This window comes from Narcine bancroftii, chromosome 1 (genome assembly GCF_036971445.1).
Source record: "Narcine bancroftii isolate sNarBan1 chromosome 1, sNarBan1.hap1, whole genome shotgun sequence".
NCBI classification, from domain to species: domain Eukaryota; kingdom Metazoa; phylum Chordata; class Chondrichthyes; order Torpediniformes; family Narcinidae; genus Narcine; species Narcine bancroftii.
This window is the reverse complement of record NC_091469.1, coordinates 272,147,187-272,168,937: the sequence shown is the minus strand read 5'-3', so window position 1 is coordinate 272,168,937 and position 21,751 is coordinate 272,147,187. Positions and strand designations below refer to the sequence as shown.

At 38.8% G+C, this 21,751-nt stretch overlaps 1 protein-coding gene across 6 annotated transcripts in view; it reads left to right on the top strand.

The window, feature by feature from the left end:
- dagla (diacylglycerol lipase, alpha) overlaps nt 1-21,751 on the top strand; it is a 203,050-nt gene that overhangs the window by 49,167 nt on the left and 132,132 nt on the right. For 4 of the 6 annotated variants that reach the window (XM_069899054.1, XM_069899082.1, XM_069899049.1 and 1 more), the window contains exons 3-4: nt 7,139-7,184; nt 13,405-13,473. The gene's annotated coding sequence lies outside the window, so the exon portion shown is untranslated. Of the gene's footprint in view, nt 1-7,138; nt 7,185-7,986; nt 8,078-13,404; nt 13,474-21,751 lie in introns of all 6 variants that reach the window. The other 2 variants (XM_069899069.1, XM_069899074.1) reach the window with 2 other exon arrangements.

The window sequence follows — 21,751 nt, the reverse complement described above, 5'->3', positions numbered from 1 at the left end:
GGACCTGAATGAAGAGCATGCAATGGAAAATAATGTTTTTTGGGGTAAACATATCCAATAACCTGTGCTGGTCCAATTCCTTGGATATAATGGCCAAGAAAATGCTCCAAGTCCTCTTCTTCCTCTGAAGCCCGAGGAAAAGTGTTATGTACTTATGCCCCTTAACAATTTCTACAAAACTATCCTGTCACAGAAAATCACTGCATGGAATGGACACTGCTCTTCCCAATACTGCAAAAAAAATGTAGACAGTTGTGAATGGAGTTTAGACCATCACACTTTACCCCCCCCCACCCCCCCCGCCCCCATTCAATTCCATCTACGCTTCCTGGTGCTGAAGAAAAGGAAGCAAAATATTTAAAAAAAAACATCCTCATTCCACCCAGCCACACTTTCCTCTCACTCTCCCCATCAAGAAGATTCTGCATTGTAAGATCATGCATTGCCAGATTCAAGGACTGTTTATTTCCCACTGGTATCAGGCTCCTGAACAAACCTCATACTAGAAAAGTAATGTTGCCTTTGCTTTGTCCTCATTGATTGCTTTCTGTAACTGCATTATGTACTGTGTATGGGTTGACTAGCTGGATTGCTCACAAAATGAACTTCCTCACTGTAGAACACGTTGAAAGAACCAAAGACTTGTTGATCAAAACCAAGGCTTTTATTAACTAAAAGACTGGAGCATATCACATGTAGGTTGACCAGTCCAGAATGACCTGGTCTGGCTAGGAACAATCCTTTAATACCTGCCAGTAGATGTGGCTATGCTCTCAGCCAATCACATTCATCCGACAGTACAATCTGAACATATACACATTGGTGATAGAATCTGTACTATCACACTCACTATACTTTGGTATATGTTACAATAAACTTGAACTTGAAAAATAAACAAAATCCTTTCTGATTAGCTATATTATTCATCTAATTTATCTGAAAACTGGCCTGTGAGTGCTGATGTTAGAAGTAGCTTCCTGAAATGCTCTTTTTACGGCATTAACATATGGCAAAAAATGGCAGTGTAATTTCTTTGTTCATTTTTGGCAATTTCAGTTTATGTAACAGTACACTTAAAAGATGCACTGCAGATTTGGTCACTTAACTAAATCTGCTTAACTGAGGAAATGGTACTGCAGCAGCTTGAAAATAAATTTTAATTAGTGATATCTAAAATGTTTTTAATTGTCTGTAGATTTACTGCACCCGGTAAAATATGCTGTCATCATGCAGCCGAAGGCCTTATTGCATCATGATATAAACAAACCATGCTTTTGCATCTTGCTAAGTAGGTTGTCATGGTGACAGTTCTCCTTTAAGAGTACATAACAGATTATGAAGTAGCCTGAATCAGTGCTTGGCATAGGATGCAACTCGTGTGGAGTCTTGAAATACTGTTTGTAGAAAGCATTCCACGAGGCCAGAGTTTGTACTTTGGTACTGTTAAAAGCTAATTGGAGTGAAATGCTGTTAGCTCAACATTCGATGAAATAGTTATCTGAAGAGTCCTCCAAGGAGCAAGATATTTTTCAATTTATATATCCAGCAGTTTGAAGATCCCTTCTACTCTGAAGTTATATCCAATAGCCAATGTTGGCAATATCGTCTGGAAATGCTGAAGTTATTCTTACAACTGAAATTCAAAATCTGATTGGTTGGAATATTATTGCTTTAAGTATCCTCAAAGAGGTCAAATGGTGAGATGTTATCCAGCAGTTTTTTCCTTGTTTTTTGATAGTTTCAATGTCCATGTAAACAATAAATTGGCCGTATTTTTTGGGGGGGGGGGTGGGTATTTGCATATGAAATTGTATCTTTGGAAGCATTGCTAGTGGATAAATAAGGAAGAATCTAGGATCCTGATTCTGTTCTACTGTACTGGAGTTGACTCTTTTGTTTACATGGAGCACTATAATCAATATAATTCTTCTGAAATTTTATTGATTCTGCATTTTCTTTTCAACAGTTTTAGTCCATGACATATAAATATTGTAGATTTTAAAATGTTATAGAAACTATCCAGGTTAAGATAACAAACATGTTGTTTTCTTTCATAAATGCCACAGGCATTATACCTTTGCATTGTCTTCTCACACCGCTCTGAAATTGATATTGTGATTATATAGAATATCAGCTAACTATTTTTATGCAATGTTATAAAAAGAGACAATTACTTAAATATAAAAGGTAAATGTGAATATATGGGAAAATATTTAAATTTAAAGATCCCTTCATTCTGATATTGCTGTACTATTTCCACGATTTCTTTCTGTTGGTTGCTGCTTTTGTTAATGTTACTATTTTCATTTGATCCTTCATTTAAACTTGAAGGAAGAAAAGATTAAAATGAAGGTATAAACTTTGCCATGGGAAAGTTGCAGTGGGGAGGAGAGAGATAGAGAGAGAAAATAAATAGCAATAGCGGACAATTTTTAAATAGCGTGGGAAAGTTGGTAGTGTTATAGCGCACAATTTATAAAGACGGTGGGGGGGAGGGGAAGAAAGCAATGGGAGACCTGACTTCCCAGAATACTGTGCAGCAGAGAAACCCCTCTGTGAATGCTCTGTGCATACAGCTGGACAAACAGCCCTTTCTCTGCTGCATGGAATTCTAGGAGGACAGGTCCGCCATAGCTTTTTCCCACTGTATTTATAAATTGTACGTGATAGTGCTACCAACTATCCCACACTATATAAATTGTGTGCTTATAGCACTACAAACTTTCCCACATTGTATAAATTGAGCCCTATAGCGCTACCAACTTTCCCAACCAGTTTAAAAATTGTCTGCTATTGTTATTCATTGTTCACACTTTCCCACAGTCCCTTTTAAAGGTTTATATGGGTCGACACAACAACAACAGGAGCTGAAGTATGTACATACTGTGCTGTACATAAATTATGTAATAATTATGCTGATTCCTTTTGTTCAAATATAAGATCATAATACATTGATCAGGATTTAGGGCAGGTCCACCATCACTCGATGCATCATGATGTCACCAATAGAATGTAGAACAGTCCTAACCCCAGGGATGGCTCCTTGCAAGTGTGAAAACATTCAGTGTCCCAGTTAGGAATGGTCAAGTGTGAAAAGCCAAACGCCCATTCCTATTCCAGGACACTGAATGGCCAATTTAATGCGATGCAAGTGTGAAAGGGGCTATTGATGTTTCTATCATTTTTATTTCCAGTGTCTTTCAACATACATATGCCCTTAAATTTCCCAGAATATCCCCTACAACTCCCTTCCATCCTACATTTTGTTAACTGTACATTTATAAATACCCAATTCCTCAGTCCTCGAAACAATTAACAATTCGATTTCTCAATCATTGCATCTTTGCCAACTATCTTTGCTAACAATAAAACTTGTATTTTTTTTATCTACTAATTTTCAGTTTTTCCTACTTTCCACGATGAGCTGCCTGAATATTTTGATACCTGTTTAACAGGTCTTGATGCTCGATTTAATTCCAGATTTACCGAAATAATTAAATTTAATTAGATCAACTGCAATGGGAATATACATTTTTATCTTGATCATGAGTACAGGCCTTTGGTTCATAGCTTGCTGTGCTAGATTAATTCTTTTCTTGGGAACTTTTCCCCTTTAACTTTCATGCCTCCAGTTCGCTCTCTTTGTAACACTGGGGCATACATGAGAGCAGACATCCCTCCTGCCCAATCAGCTCCTCATTCCACTTGATCACTTAGTCATCCCAAGTAATGTGGTTAAAGGCTATTAGCCCACTTGTCATCAATTATCTGTGCTCTCTTCACTGTTCATCCCCTTCAGAAATGTTTCCTTTCAAACTCAACACAATCATTTAATAAAATGTTATTCCTAGATTTTGTCGCTAGTGATGGACAAAAGCCAAAGTCTGTTCTTGGACATTCCATCTGCAATTGGCTGAAACTAGCAGTGATGCAATATTAATATCAGAACAATAGGGCCAAGCAACTAAATACCTGGAAATTAGGAATAGAATAATAAAGGTGGTGGTGCTGCCAGAGTTGCAAACCCGGGAGAGTGAAAACACAGTGCTGCTCCAAAAGGTTCAACTACTCTGTCCTAATGCCAGTGATTTTGTACAGGTTTCAAAGGAGCTTATGGTGTTTGTGGCCTCTCCTACATTACTGCATCGATAACAATACCTTCTCATCGGTGTCCCCTGTTTTCACTGAGTTTGCTACGCCATGGTGCAACAGAGTGTCCGGCAGTATAACTGGATGGGTAGGCTGGGCTCATTAGCCTTGTTTGGCAGCCAGCCTCAGAGAAGGAAAACTCTGATTTCAAACTCAGGCAGAAGGGGCTCATTAGCCTTGTCAGGCCATTCATCTAGGAGAAGGACACTCCCATGTAACACCTACGACCCGAGGACCTGGCTATCACCTTAACTTATTAGGCTGCAGCAGATAAACCCTGGGTGTAAAAGGTTTGTCCAGTACTGCACACACTGCATTCTACCTAAAAAATCCATTGTGCAGGCTCGAAGGACATGCCCATGTCTACCGTCCTTCCTACATCTTTGTTCGAAAAGTAAAGCCATAAGGGGTGTTTGTAAGAAAAATCTAGCATCTATGGAAATCTGTGCCTCAAAATGGCGGCTGCTACAAGGGGTTGCAGACTCGGGTAGTAGTGGACTAGTGCATGATACCAGAAACTGGAAGAACACCCCCCCCCCTTACCCCCCATTGAGAATGAGAAACAGAGCAGATGCCCTACAGAGGTGATGACCATGGCAACAAACCAGTAAATGGTTCAGTCGCTGGGGGACCCACACAGGCTGCGGGTGACTTGTAGCTGGGCAAAGGAGTTAAGGGTTATGGGGATAAGGCTGGAAAGGGGTACTGATGGTAGTGATCAGCCATGATCTGTAAAATGGTGGTGCTGGCTCGACGGGCTGAAGGGCCTACTCCAGCTCCTATTGTCTATTGTCTATTGATCCACAAGGGCTGCAAGCTGCTGGAGAACCAGATATCAGAGCCAGGATATGAGAGGGTATTGGGGGCAAGAAGGGCTCCTGAATGGCCTCTGGTGCTGAAGGCTTCCTGAGCTTTTGATTTGCAGTTTGGGTCGCTGATGAATCAAACAGAAGTCTGTGCGGCTACAGAGACTGCAAGTGCTGGAGGGGAATCCACGGACAGTCAGTGATTGAAGTAACTTTCTTTTGCTTCTCTCTCTCGCACTGTAAGTTGGTCGACAGTAATAGCGACTCTTTGTCAACCTCGCAGTGGGCAGAATGTTACATAATCTGTTTTATTACATGACAGTAAAGGAAATTTGATCACAAGATTTAAGAGCAGAAGGAGGCCAATCGGCCCATTGGTTCTACTCTGCCATTTAATCAAGCTGATCCTTATCACTCAGCCCCACCTCCTTGGCTTTCTCCCCATAACACTTGATGCACTAACTACCAGTAATCAAATACCTGTCAACTTTTGTTCTAAATACACGCAATGATCTTGATTCCACTGTGGCAACAAGTTCCACAGACTCACGACCCATCCTTCTGTACGCTAATGAGAACGGTCCTAGAGCTGACAAGCATTCCTCATATACTAACCCTTTCATTCCTGGTATCATTTTAGTACTTCTTCCCTGAACCCTCTCCAATGCTAGCACATCCTTTCTCAAATAAGGCACCCAAAATTGTACACAACACTCCAACTGAGGTCTCACCAGCGCCCTGTAGAGTCTCAATATTACATCCCTGCTCTTGTATGCTATTCCTCTAGAAATAAATGGTAATATTGCATTCACTTTCTTCACTACTGACTCGACCTGGAGGTTACCCTTTAGTGTATTCCCGCATTTGGCAGTCCAAGTACCTTTGGACCGCCAAATTTTGAATTTTCTGTCCATCTATTTCTTGTATCAAGGTGTATAACTGTGCACTTCTGAACATTGTATTTCATTTACTATCTATCTCTTTGACCATTCTTCTAATCTATCCAAGACTCTCTGCAGCCTTCTTGTGTCCTCAGCACCACCAGATCTACCACCTATTTTTGTGTCATCCGCAAATTTAGCCACAAAGCTATCTATTCCATTATCAAAATCATATATATATAACGCAAAACAATTGATTTCTTTAAATTCCTCTAATTTAATTTAAATGCTTTTAATTCTTTGGTGTCCACATTTCTGATGATCTCACTTGGTCCCGGAACTTCTCCATCCTTAACAAAATGATGCAACAGCAACTTTATTTTCCATGGAGCATGAAGAAAGTACACCTCTCTCCCAAGATATTGATGGATTTTTACTGCTGTACCTTTGAGAGCATACGTATCTATGGCATCTCAGTGTGGTATGGCAATTGCCCTGAATTGGACCGTAAGCATGTCAGCAGATTATCAGCATTCAATTGCTCATTATTGAGAACATTTATCAGGAATGATGCATGGGCAGGGCAAAGAGCACCATCAAGGATGCATCACACCCAAATTATGTATCACACCTAAATTATGGATTTTTAACTCTTCTCCCACCTGGTAGGGACTACAGGAGCCTTGCTCTTGAACCAGCAGACTCAAACAGGGCTTTTTTTCCCCCACCAAGGCTGCGATCTTGCTGAACCTTGCTCTCTCCTTCCTGCTCTCCCCTCTTTTCTCTCCCCCACCTTCCCCCTTTAACCCCACATACCCTTGCTTATGTTCCCACTGATACTCCTTCTTCTCCAACCCCCTTCTCCAAACAATTTAAAGATAGCTGAGCAGACACAGTGAGAAGACTTGCAGTTTGGTAGCTTGGCAACTGGGTCTATCAATGCATCATTAAAATGTTGTCTATTTCATATCCACAACGACGAATAAAAATATCCAGCTCGCTTTTGAGAGGGGCTATTGCATTTGGTTTGTGCTAGTTATTTGAATAAGCTATTAAAAAAAATGTTGTCCTTGCTGTTTTCACCCCATAGCATGGAGTTTTGATACATTGAAGGTCTTAAAAGATATGAAAGGCAAATCTCTTCACAATTCCAATACTGTAATACTATTCTGAATTTCATTGATTAATGTTACAATCTCATGTAAAATTTGTTAAGGCTATTTGATTTTTTTTTAGTTTTGCAAACAATATTGCTAAGAGGACAAAATAAAATTACTTATGGAAAATATTTATTTTGCACAGGATCCCTGGAAATAACAGATTGGATTGGAAAAGGAATTTTGAAAGTGTAAGTTTAATATCTCACCCACATTGCCACTTGAGCTTTTAAAATTTTTTGGGGTGTTTCTAAAGACATCCCTATCACTGGCATTTAAATCACAGTGCAATCATTCTATGGCTGCAGCTGGGATTGCTAAAACTTACTATTTAAGACCAATAATTCTGATGGAAGTTATACAAGTTATCATTTATTTAAGACATCGTCATATCTGATCTTTTCCATGTTTTGTAGTTTTTTTGCATTTAACTGTCGTAGTTCAAATTTCAAATTTACGGTCAGAGTTCATACATAACACCACATATAACTCTGAGGTTCCTTTTCCTGTGGGACAGTTAGAATGTCTACTTATCAGTAACTAAACTGACTCAAGAAGAAAGACATAGCAGAGAAAGAGAAATGTAAACAAGGAAATAAATGTAAACAAACTGGGCATTACAGAACAAAATCAGTAATAAATAATGTATAAAGTAAGTCTTTAAATGAATCTCTGATTGAGTCTGTTATTTTTATGTTTTATTTTTTTCCATAAATACACATTAAAGACTATATATGTATAACTTTTTCTTAAAAAACAAAACACAACAGCTCTTTCCCCACCCTTCTCACCCCTTCACATTATAAAAGCATACTCTGTCATGGCTTATAGTGGGTTAAAAAAAAAGAAAGTCTTCATTGGGGAGATCACTTATTTTTTTATCATAGCACCTTTTTTAAAATTTATACTTGGCCCCTATCTAATCCAAATATGGTTGCCATATTTTTAAAATACATCATATTTGTTCTTTAGATTGAGATTTTTTTTCCATAGGTATACAACTGTTCATCTCTGTCTTCCATCTCTGCTATCTGTAGAGGGGAGTTGGATTTCCAAGTAATTGCAATACATTTCCGAGCTACAGGTAAAACTATTTTCACAAATAAAATTTGGAATTTAGTTAGTTTGTTACTTATTTCAATAAAATTGCCCAAAAGGTGAAGGGTCATCCACGAAGGCCATCCCATTATCCTTGTTAGTATTTCAGTAATATCTTTCCAAAATAGTCTCACCTTCACATCTGTGGTATGAGGTATAATTGGTATATAAAATTTAATTGTAATAATCTGTGTCTTGCATTTATAATTGATGTTATACTATTCAAAAACCAATCAGACCAGTTACTACTGCAACTCCTAAATCTGACTTCCATCCCTCTCTTGAGATCTGTCATCCTGGTTTTGCACTTTCATTTTAGAGAGCAAAGGACATCTTAGATATGAATTTAGGTGTATTCCCCAGCCAAATCGATTGTTCCATCTCACTAATTTCAGGTGGGACCAAGTTTGGTCCAGATCTTTCTCTTAATAATGATCTTAACTGGAGAGAGAAAGCAAAATAATGTCCCATTAGCTATACCATACTTATTTCTTAATTGTTCAAAGACATTAAAGATCCTTCTATATAGCAATCATCAACATACCTTATTCCTTTGCCATACCATGAATTCAATATTTTGTTACCCAGATTCATAGGCACTAATACATAATGGTGTCCTCAGTGATATATCTGTTTTTCTTAATATATTAATTTATTTTTTGCCATATTCTAATGATGTGTATTAATGTAGGATTGTCCGTTTTTTGTTATTAACTTGATATTTCAAATAAATAAAGTCCTTCATTGTTTCCTCTTTTATTGAATTCAGTCCATTCAATCCATGAAGTGGGGCTGTTTTCCTCAAAGAAAGATGATAGAAATCTTGCTCGTGCTGATAGATAATACTCCTTAAAATCCTCCCTATTTATAGTCCTATGTTAACCTTTCCAGTGCAATTCTTGTACTTCATTATTTTGTAGGAATTGTCTTATACAATTAAGTAATAATTTAAAGAAATTTTTAGTTAGTGCAATAGGCAACAATTTAAAAATATACTGTAGACTTGGCATTAATTTCATTTTTATACAATTTACCCTTCCTATTAATCGGCAAATCTTTCCATTTCTGTAAATATGTTCTTTTTTTTTCTAATAAAGTGGTATAATTAAGATTATATTAATACTGTAAATTATTATCTGTCATTATTTCTAATTATTTAATTCCATCCTTCTTCCATTGAAATCTACTACCTTTTTGGTATCTTTCATAATCAAATATCCCAATATTCTTCCATCTTTTTCTAATATTGCTTGTAATGTTATCAATGATTCAGCTGGTTCATACATATATAATAGCACCTCATCAGCAAATAAACTGATTCTATATTCTTCCTGTCCAACTTTGAAGCCCTTAATATCAGATCTTTTCTTGTCATCTCTGCTAGAAATTCAATAGCTAGTATAAATGTGCTGGAGATAGGGGACACACCTGTCCACTCAAGGAGAAAATAGATGGCATTTGGTAATTAGTTATAATTTGAGCTTGTGTCTTATGATAGAGTTTTTATCCAATTTATAAATTTTCTACCTATACAGAATTTTTACGATGTTTTATAGAAGACCATTCTAGTCAGTCAAATGCCTTTTTTATATCTGAAGAAATAGTTATGTTTGGATTCAACCTTGGTTTTGCCATATGTATTATACTGAATAATCTACCTAGACTATTTGAAGGATGCCTTCCTTTAACAAATCCTACCTGATCTGGATGTATTAATTTTGGTAAATACTCACCCAATCTATTGGCTAGTACCTTTACTAGAATTTTATAATCTGCATTCAGGAATGATATTGGTCTGTATCATGAGAATTTTAATGGGTATCTACCTTTTTCAGTTGCGCTGTAATTGTAACAGTTGAAAAGGTTACTGGGAGGATGTGGGTTTCCAACACCATGTCTAACATATCCATTAACAGAGGCATCAACAAATCCTAAAATTGTGTATAGAACTCAGGAGGGAACTATTCTTCCCCTGGGGACTTACTAGATTGTAAAGGACCCAGATCTTTATCTATTTTTTTCCCCTTGTAAATGGTGTATGGCATTTTTTTTTTAACCTCTTGCTACTAGTTTAGCAAGTTCAACATTTGTTAAAAATTCTTCCATCTTGTTTTCATCTTCTGTTAATTCTGATTTGTATAGCGTCATATAGTATTGTCTAAATGTACTATTTCTTTCCTTTTGATTATATGTTATAGTTTCTGTTTCTATTGCAGTTATCATTCTGGATGACTCCTCTACTTTAACCTGCCAAGATAACATTTTATGTGTCAGTTTTTGTATTTCATAATATTTTTGTTTAGTTTTTAATACTTTTTCCATTCTATGTTTGTAGTGTGTTAAATTGTCTTATTCTTCTGTAATAATCTATATTTCTTGAGTTCCTAATATCTGATATTTTTTCAAATTTGTTATATCCTCTGCATATTCTCTTAAGATTTTTAGTGTGAGAAACAAATTGTCCCCTCAGATGAGCTTTAAGTGTATCCCATATTAGAAAACTGTTGTCAGTAGAAGGAATATTGTTTTCAAAAATATCTCTATCTGTTTCTTAATAAATTTGCAAAATTCCTTCCTTTTTAATAATGTAGCATTAAGGTGCCATCTGTACATACTTTCTTGCTTTTCCATTATCGAAACACAAATGGCAAGCAGTCTGATAAATGTCTTGCCAAGTACTCCATTTTTACCACTCTATGGTTGGGCAGACATTAAAAATAAGTCAATCCTTGTATGTGAATCATGTACCCTTGAATAGAATGAGTAGTCTCTTTTTAAGCAGTTGAGCTGCCTCCATATATCAATTTAAATCCTTCATAAATGACAATGTCGTTTTTGCAACTTTTACCCCTATTAAAATTCTCACTGATTGGAGTGAGAATATCCAATATTGGATATAAACAAAAATTGAAATCTCCTCCAATCAATATATTTTGTCTTCCCTCTGTGGTTTTTAAAAGATATCCTTCATAAAGACTTCTTCATAATTGTTTGGGGTATAAATATTCATGAACTTCCATGATTCTGCATAAATTTTACAGTGTACCATTACAAATCTTCCAGTTTGATTGGTTAAAGTCTCTTCTATCATTATTGGTATATTTTTATTAATTAAAATCAGTACACCTCTTGCTTTTGATTTAAATGAAGATGATTTTACTTTCCTCACCCATTGCCTTTTTAATTTTGCATGTTCCAATTTGGTAAGACGTGTTTCTTGTGGAGAAGAAAAACTATATTTTCCTTCAGTTTTTTTTAGATATGCCAAGACCTTTTTTCTCTTCACCATCTTGTTATTCCATTAATATTAAGACTAATAAATTTTAGTGGTCTCTCCATATTCTTCTTTAAAACAATATTTTTTCCTTCCCCCTTAAGAAAAACACACAATCTCCCTGCCCTGATGGTGACGTATGTGCAGAGCCCCATAAGCCTGTGGAATCTCTCAAGGAAGAAGAACCCCTCCCTTTGGCGCCGTATTTTTTTTCTACTCCTTTCCAGCCATCATTCTCCCACTTTGACTGAGTTTCCACCCTGATACCAGTCTTCCCAGATTTTTTTTTATTTTTTCTGAGCTCTCCATGAGGATTTCTGTGCACTTTTAAACAATAAATACAAGATGGTTTTCTAAAAATAAAAAAAACAACTTTTCCTTAGTTCCATTATAAATATTTTCAAAATCTTCTCCCTCAGCAACTTTGATTTTTTTTTCCTTTATGAACTTCACAGAAAGTCTTCCACCTTGTTCTTGTTTTTCTTCTTGAAAAATTGTCTGTTCCCTTCTGCTACTTCAACCCTCAAAATCATAGGATATCATTGAGTATTTCAAGTTTTTAGCACGTAGTTCTCTTTTCACATCTTCAGATTCTTTCTTTGCTTAATCAAGGTCGGGCTAAAGTCTTGGGAAAAAAAAGTACCTTTTCATGATCAACCTCGGATGGGCCATTATTCTGCTTAGAGTATGCTGCTCCCAGAATTATCTCCTGTTCTTGATATCTTAAAAGTCTCACCAGAACTGGTCTTGGTCTCTTTAGAAGTGTTTGGTGAGCTCTCTCTTTATAGTTTTTCTCCAAATTTGTTTTCTCCCAATCCTTGTGGGATCCATTTTTGAAATGGGTTTTTTCCCTCGATTCCTTCCGCTAGTCCAATAATTCGGACATTATTTCATTGACTAAAGTTCTCCATATGGTTAATTTTGTCAAGCAGTCCTTGTTTATCCGACCCCCTTTCTTTGGTCTTTTTTTCCAAAGCCGCAAGTTTTTCATGTGATTTCGTCAATTCAAACTCTGCTTGATCCAATCTCTCCATCAGATCTTCAACAATCTTTTTTATTTCAGTCATTTTCTCCATCATATCTCTCATCACTGTTTCAGCACTTATGAATCGGTTGCTCAAGTTCTCCATTTTTCCAGGATGATGCTCATTTCTTGACCAGACCCCAGTTTTACCAGGCTCTGCTGGTCCCGTTGCCATTTTTTCACCATTCCCTTTTTGGATTTTCACCTGATGTTCCCGGTTGAATAGGAGCTTTGTTCTCAGCTGCCTTGGCTTCTTTGAGCTAGTTTTATCCATTTTTGATTAAATAAATCTTGCTTTTCAAGTTTTAACGGTCTGTTTAGTACTCTTCAAAGAGAGCTAAACCAAAACACGTCTGTCTAAGTCCTTCACATGACCACACCCCCGAGTCCGTTATTTAAGTATCTGAGGGTGGAGAAGTAGGAATTGTTCGTGAACCTGGTGGAAAAGCCTTGTGGCACCTGTACCTCATTCCTGAGAAGAGAACATGTCCTGGTGGTGTGGATTGTTGATGATTGCTGCTGCTCTCCGACGGCAGCGTTCAATGTAGATTTCCTCTATGGTGGAAAAAGGTTTAACTGTGATGTACTGGGCTGTTTCCAGCTCCGAGTAATTAGTGCCCCAATGCCAGCCAGTCATCATGTCTGTAGAAGTTTGCTATGGTTTCCATTGTCATACTGAATCTCTGTTAACTCCTGAGGAAATAGAGGTGCTGATGTGCTTTCTTCATGATGCTATTTCTCTGCAAATAGATTATTTTTTGGAAATGTTATTGAAAATTTGCTAAATAAAACTTTATTTTTAGGAACCTCATGAACGATTAATATATTTTTATAAATGCTTTGTAATTTTTTTTCTAAAATTTGTAAATATTGTATAAGAGTTTGAAAGAATGACTGACCCATTGTCTGATATTTTGAATTTTTTTTACTGTGAAGCAATTTCGCTAGCATGTTTTGGAAATTTGTTCATCAGGTTGTCTGCTAATTTTTTTCAATTGTTAATCCTTCTCTACAGTTAAAGGAACATGAGACTCACAAACCTCTTTCAAGCTCATTTGTGAATAAAGTTGCAGAATATTTGCAGGTAGTTATCTGATGTTCTACTTGAATATGACTATCTTGTGTTTCTTTTCCTAATAATATTAACATAGAAATACTTTATCAATGTCTTTGGTTGAAGTGAATATTTGTTAGATAGTGAGAAAAATTGTAATATATTGTAATGAAGCTACTAATTTTAGTGCATTAATAGCTACAAATTATTAAAAAGGAAAGGATTTCAATTTAGAATCTTGTCCAATGGTGGATAAATAGGTCAGATTTTCTTCTTATTTTCAGTTAAATCTGTTGGACAAACAAGAATTCAGCAACATCTTTAAACTTGTGAGAGTTCAGCAGGGATTATCGGACCATATTGGATATTTAATGGGAGGATTTCCCTCTTTTCTGCCCTCAGGGAATTTTTACTTTCCAGGTGCAGTCAATAGGAAAAAGGTCCATTGAAATCCTCATTCCATTATAATCTGTTGCGAGTGTGAAAAAAGAAAAAAAATTGCATTGATACATTGTTTTTCAGGACTTAACAAAGTCCAAGTTAAAACATGCCTGATATTTCATTCTAGGCCTGCACCAGGAATGAATGTGCACAGAACCGTTCTGAGTACAATTGGATTAGTACCTAATATTATTATGGTTCAATAGTTGATTTGAATCCTACAATAGCAAATAGAAAGTGACTGCAGCATCTACAAATTCAGGAATTCATATTCCTAAATCTATGAAGTTGTGGCTATAACTAGTGAGTCATTAGCACGATTCAAATCGTTGTGTCTGTGAACTGACATAAAAATCTTTTCCAATATAAAACTTACTTAGCTAATGAAAGAGTATTCTTAATTTGATAACTTTTCAATGTCTGGAGATGTAATGGATGTAATTCAAGTATAATATGGATAATTAGTGTCTCAAATACCAGACAATGGATCTGTTCTTCGGCATTTGCTCTACTTGTTGAATGGACTCTCTGTATTAAAATTAATTATGATATTCTGAGGTCAATATGCTTCACTAAAATTTAACCAAACATTCTAGCTGTAAAGCCTTAGGGAAGTTGACTATCTAATTTTTGCTTTGAACACAAAAATGCTATCACCTCTGTTCTTTTGATTTTCTGTTTTAGTAACAGCAGCAGGTTCCAGCGGTGGGACTTACAGATTCCCATTGCTTTTGAATGTGTTCTGACATCATTTGCTTTATAAGTTTCAGTTCTGCCTGCTGCCAAGTTTAAACATTGTCCAGAGAAATTTGCAATATTGTTCAGATGTCTACTGTTCCAGTCAGACTTGACAGGTTTCTTTGCTGTTTGAATAATGTATGAAGCTAAAATGTTTCAGTTCTCCCAGCTATAATTGAGTTGACCTCATAACTATGGATAATTGGATTGAAAAGAAACCATGCAAAAGCAGAATGTGTCATAGGGTTTAGAACTGTAGATTTAAAGTATTTAATATAAGCAATATGCAGTCAATTTTTGAAGGAGATGCTGAATGACAACTGTACTTAACAAAGATTTTGAACTTTCTGAACAAATTTTTGAGACTGCACATGTAATACAGAAAGTCAAATCTATAGATTGTCATTCATTCTATTCATTAATAAATTGTGATCACTTTGCCTTCATTTATGATTTGGAGTGTTTTTCAGAAGCGAAAGTATCTTGGGAATTGTTCATTGTTTTGAAAGGGTGTGAAATTTTCTTGGCTCTGATACTCAGGTACAGAGTACAGTATCAAGAAAATTGGATCACATTGCCTTTAAAGAAACTCAAATTCATTTAAAATATAAGAAAAGTAATGCAGATTGCTTTTTAGAATTGCACTCAAATAGACTATTTCTGCCAGACACAGCTTTTAGATGTAGTATATTTTCATTGATCACCACCATTTTCTCCCTTGAAGATCTTAACTAAGTTTTTGGACAGATTTCTCAAAGTAAGTGATGACATTTGAGGCCATTAGGTTACCTAACCCACATCATCCTCTTTGATTCCATTCCCATTCCTGATCCCATTCCACCAATACCTACACTTTTCATCCAATGTATCCCCTTCCATTTCTATCTGGTCCTATCTCGTGCTACCATTATCATTATCAGATTCCAGCAGGGTTAGTCATTGTTCTCGCTGAATACCCTCCACCAACATCTCCTTGCTCTTCTTACCCCATCTAACCTTTTTTACTCCCTCTCTCCTCTCTTCCTCTACCCCCTTTCCAATCAGTCATCTGCTTCTGTATCCCAACTTCACCCCTCTTCCTCTCGATCTGTCCTTTGCTGTTTGTGTAATGTGTGAAGCTAAAATGTTTCAGTTCTCCCAGCTATAATTGAGTCCTTCACTCATCCCTAATTCACCAAACCCATACCAGCCTCTGTCTCACCTCTCCAACCTTCTTCTTGTATTAATTACCCTTTCCACACTCAGTCCTAATGTAAGGTACTAACCTGAAATAACAACAACTTTGCTTCTCCCCACAGGTGTTGCTCGACCTGATGAGATCACACCCACCAGATTTTTTTTTTTTGCTCCACATTTCAGTATCTGCAGTCTTTTGTGTCTCCAGGTTATTTAATATTTCTGCCTTCCTTGCTCTGAATGCCTGTCTATAGTCTCCCTCTGTTGCCTGCTCTCCCTCTCTCTTAGCTGAGACAGAATTAGTTTGCACTTGGTATATGCCTAGATTTTCAAAAAGGATTTGTGGATGGTAAACATGAGTATAAACACAAGTGTTTACAATTACCCTTGGCTCAATAATACTGCTACTTACATGAGATTATGTTGCACATTTCTATGGTTAAAGTTGGTACCTCCCTGGATGTTGTTACCACACTGCAAGATAAGGGTACCTGTTGTAACTCAGAAAAGTACTAATTAACTCCTGATGGTTTTAACCATTAAAACAGTGATTATACACTGGACAACAATTTTTTTCAAAAAGTTTGCTTCCTGAAATAAAATTTGGAATTATGATAGACAACTTCAAGTTGAATAGAAAAATAAGTTCAGATTTGCTGTATCATGTCGGAAGTTGGAAAAACATTAAATTAAATTTAGACATATATACAGCACGGTTACAGGCCCTTTCAGCCCATGAGCCTGTACCTCCCAGTTATGCGGAATTGACCTACAATCCTGGTCCATGTTTGAACAGTGGGAAACACCTGGAGGTAACCCACACAGACATGGGAGGAATGTACAAACTCCTTACAGACAGTGCTGGATTCGAACCTGGATCACTGGTGCTGTAAAAACGTTGCATTAACCACTACGCTAACCATGTCACCCTAATTGAACATTTATTGAATTTAGCATGTTTAATCACATAATGATCACAGGTGCAGCTTAAGGATGTGTGCTGAGCCCTCTGCTCTACTCAGTATACACCTATGACTGTGTGGCCAGGCACAATTCCAATGCTATCTACAAGTTTGCCGATGACACCACAGTTGGCAGAATCACAAATGGCAATGAGAAAGCATACAGGAGGGAGATAGATCAGTTCGTTGAATGGTGTCACGACAACAACCTTATTCTCAATGTCAGCAAAACCAAGGAGATGATTGTAGACTTCAGGAGAGGGTCAAGAACTTCAAATTCCTGGGTGTAACATCTCCAAGGATCTGTCCTGGAGCTTCCACGTTGATGTAATCACAAAGAAGGCTCACCAACAGCTATACTTTGTGAGGTGCCTGAGGAGATTGGGTACACCACCGAAGACTCTTGTAAATTTCTACAGGTGTACCTTGGGGAGCATTCTGGCTGGCTGCATCACTGCCTGGTATGGAGGTGCCAACTCTCAGGACAAGAATAAACTCCAGATAGTTGTTAACTCAGCCTGTAACATCACAGGCACCAGACTTCACTCCATCGAGGACATCTACATGAGATGGTGTCTTAAAAAAGCAACCTCTATCCTCAAAGACCCTCACCACCCAGGCCTCACCTTCTTCACTCTGCTACCATCAGGGAAAAAGGTACAGGAACCTAAAGACGAGCACTCAGCAGCACAAGGACAGTTCCCACTGCCATCAGATTCATGACAATAAATCCTGAATTTTTATGCTGACATATTGAGTTAGTTCAACTGACCTAAATGTTTTGCTACTGATTTTCATTTGTCCTCAGCATCTGATGCCTCTCGCATCAGTGTCCAACAATAGTCAGCCAGCATTGATGGATTCCAGTTGCGATAATGCTTTTCCATGGTTGCAATCTCCTGGTGAAACCTTTCACCCTGTTCATCTCTGACTGCACCAAGATCAGGAGGGAAGGAGTCAAAGTGCGAAAGCAGAAAATGAATTTTCAATGACATGTTGCACTTCATCATTTTGTATGCTTGAAGTAGACTTAAAATATGACAGGAAATCACAAAAAAGACGTTACATCTAAAAAATGGTATGTGATAGGAAAACATTAAGGTGATTTACATGATCAGCAGCCCAAAATCCATGAAGTCCACCTAGAAGTGTTCAGGAAACAAAATCTTCATTGTCCAGTGTAGTAGGAGCATCAATAAATGGGACAATTTTATTATGTCCTTGGTAAAATGTTCAAGAGCCATTTAATTTTTCTGCAAAATAATTCATCTACTATATTTGCACAGGTACTTTGGAAGTGTGTTGTTATTTTAATTGAAGTAGAATTTTCATTGTTTTTTGAATGGCAGTGTGTTGTGTAGGATGTTCACTATTGTGTGGAACAGATCGCATTACTTGAAGCACCCAATTATTTCCTAGTTCTCTTAGCAGAGTGGTCATTATTATTTTAGTAATGGTAAATCTGCAAGTGAACTATCTGTTGTGAAACCATTATTGTATATGTAAATTATATAACCTTTTATGTTTGACCCTGCTCTCTGGCCGGTTCATGATTCCTCCCCTTTCTCCCCCATAAAGGCTATCATGTCACAACCCTGCCCTCATTTTGAACCCGGGTCAGGGAGAACCAGCAACATAAGGAATGCTGCCCATCTCTTGCTAATAAAAGCTTTCAGTTCCACTAACTTTAGTCTTTGCATAATTGATCATGTCATGCATCAATTTTATTAGCAAGACTTTGTTTCTTCAGGACAGACAAGTACTTGATGCTGGACCGTCTAGAAATCAACCTGAAGCAGCCGACAAATTCGCTCTCTTGCACTGTTGTTTTGAACGATTTCTTGCAGCCTCTGAAGCTGCGATCTGGGACAATAAAATCATGCTCCATCTTCTATTTTCTTACATCAGTCTACCAGATGGTATGGGACTGCCAGACCTATGGAGATGCCATGGACACCCTGAAAGACCAGTAGAAGGTACAGGTGAACAAAGTCTGTGCACGGCATGTACTCCACTCATGTAGGCAGTGACTTGGGGGGACATTCAATGATCAGAGACGGCTGTGTAGCAGGCGTCTGCTCCAATTATGTGAGGCAGAGGCTTCTTGAGCAGAAAAGACTGATCCTATCTCAAACAATCGAGCTGGCAAACACTCTGGAAGTAGCCATCCACAACGCAAATCTTTTTCCAGTGAACACTCTTGGGGGACACAGGCTCTGCAATCTTTGGAGACTGGATTGCTAACCCCCCCCTCCCCACCCCAAACTACCTCTGCAGCAGTCAGCGACCACCCAAAGTGTTATTTCTGTGGGCAGGGCAGCATCCGAGGAAACGTTGCCCTGCCAAGCGTGCTGTCTGCTCCAACTGTTGGAAGAAGGGACATTTTGTGAAAGTCTGTAAGTCTAAGCAAACCCCTAAGCCCAGCAGTGCTGCATGCGAATGGGGGCTGCCATCTTATCGGACTGCTGGAAACCAATGGAAATTCTCAGACAATGAGCTGGAACTGGATCAATGTAGACCAGTCCAACTTTCCAGAGCCCTGATGGACATCCAGGTAAACGGTCACCCCACTATTTGCCTGGATCAATGTAGACCAGTCCAACTTTCCAGAGCCATGATGGACATCCAGGTAAACGGTCACTCCACTATTTGCCTATTCGACAGTGGGAGCATGGTGAGCTTCATTCACTCGAACACAGTACAGCATTACTCTCTTGTGGTGCAGCCCAAGAGGCAAAGCATCTCCCTAGCCTCCCAATCCAAATCTGCTAAAGTTCATGGCAGATCTACTGTGAACCTGACTATCCAAGGCATAGTATACCGTGATGCTAAGCTCCTAGTACTGCCTCAGCTCAGCACACCCATCTTATTTGGGTTAGACTTTCAGTGCATCTTAAAGAGCGTCACCATGGAGTACGATGGGCCCCACCCTCTCCTCGCAGTCTGTAACGAACAGTTTATGGACCGCTCGCCCTTCCCTCACCATGTGGTTGACCAGTATCCCCAACCACATGGGGCCAACCAACAGCCCCAAACCCATTCACCGCATTCGATATGTGGCCTCTCCATGCTCTGGATTTCCCCGCCCACCCCCCCACATTCGCTAACTTCACCCTAGATTGTAAGCCCATCGCCACTAAAAGTCAGCAATATAGTGTCGGCGACAGGGCGTTTATTAAGTCTGAGGTGAGATGCCTCCTTGCCGATAGGGTGATAGAGCAGAGAGCCCAAATTGTTGTAGTAAAAAGTGGGGAGAAACACCAGATGGTCATAGACTATTCCCAGACCATCAACAAGTTCACCCATTTTGATGCATACCCCCTACCCCACATATCCTACATGGTAAACTAGATCACCCAATACAGGGTGTTCTCGACCATAGACCTTATCGCTAGCTCCCCATTCGCCCTGAGGACCGGCAGTGCACTGCTTTCGAGGTGGATGGTCAACTGTACCACTTCCTGAGAGTCCCTTTTGGGGTCATGAATTGGGTGTCTGTTTTCTAAAGAGAGATGGATTGGATGGTGGATGAACATGGGCTGCGAGTCACTTTCCCATACCTTGATAATATCACTATCTGTGGCCATGACTAGCAGGACCATGACGAGAACCTCCAAAAAATCCTCCACACCATGAAATGCCTCAATCTGACGCACAGCACAGGGAAGTGTGTCTTCAGTACACATCACCTGGCTATACTAGACTGCATTGTGGCGAATGGGCCATCAGCCCCTATCCTGACCACATGCGCCCCCTGTTAGAACTTCCACTCCCTCACTGCCTCAAGGCCCTGAAAATGTGTCTGGGGGATTTTCTCTTATTACTCTCAGTGGGTTCCCAGCAATGCGGAGAAGGCCCGCCCCTCATCAAGGCCACCGTCTTCCCCCTGTCAGCAGAAGCCCGCGAGGCATTAAACTGTATCAAAGTCAATACGTAGTGGATGATTCCATCCCATTCCAGGTGGAGAGCGATGCATCAGAATTTGCCCTGGCCACCACACTTAACCAGGTGGGCAGGCCCGTGGTGTTTTTTTCGTGCACCCTCTAAGGCTCCAAGATCCAGCATTCCTCCATCGAGAAAGAGGTCCAGGCTATCATCAAAGCGGTACAGCACTGGAGGCATTATCTCGCTGGTAAGCATTTTACCATGCTGACTGACCAATGGGCAGTCGTTTTCATGTACAACAACCAGTAGCAGAGTAAAATCAAAAATGGCAAAATACTGAGGTCCTCAGATACCTACCCCCACCACTTCGGCCAACCCAGCAGCCGACACACACGCTCCCATCCCCCCGGCTCAACCAAGTACCCCAGCTGGGCCAACTGGATGGATCAGCCACAGCCGACGGAGACCACTTCAGATCCCCGGAAGGGGGCATGCCAGTCACAATGCCAAAGGAGGCCACCAGACAGACTGAATTTATGAGGTCCCTCTGCCCTCCAGGAGACTTCTTTTACAAGAGGGGGTGAATGTTGTAAAACCACTATTGTGTGTGTAAATGTCATGACCTTTTATGTTTGACCCTGCTCTCACTGGCGGGCTTGTGACTCCTCTCCTTTATCCCCCACAAAGGCTGTCATTCCACAATCCTGCCCCCAGTTCGAGCCCAGGTCAGGGAGAGCCAGCAACACAAAGATTGCTGTCCATCTCTTGCTAATAAAAGCCTTCAGTTCCAGTAACTTCAGTCTTTGTGTAAATGATCATGCATTACTCTCCAATAACACAGTTAATTGAGATTAATAGAAAGCTTTTCGAGAAAGACTCCCTTATGAAAGATTTTGTACGTAAACTTTATGCAAAGTACAAATTATGATTTTCAGAGAAGCTGGTGGTGGAGTACCGTTAAATTTATACTTTGCAACAGAGTACTTACGGATTTCTGCTTTTGAGACCGATTGCTCTGTACGAAAAATTGGGACTGTCTTTTCAAAAGACTTTGTTGCAATCTCAGAATCTAAAATGTAAAAATTACCTCAATACTAATAGTAAAA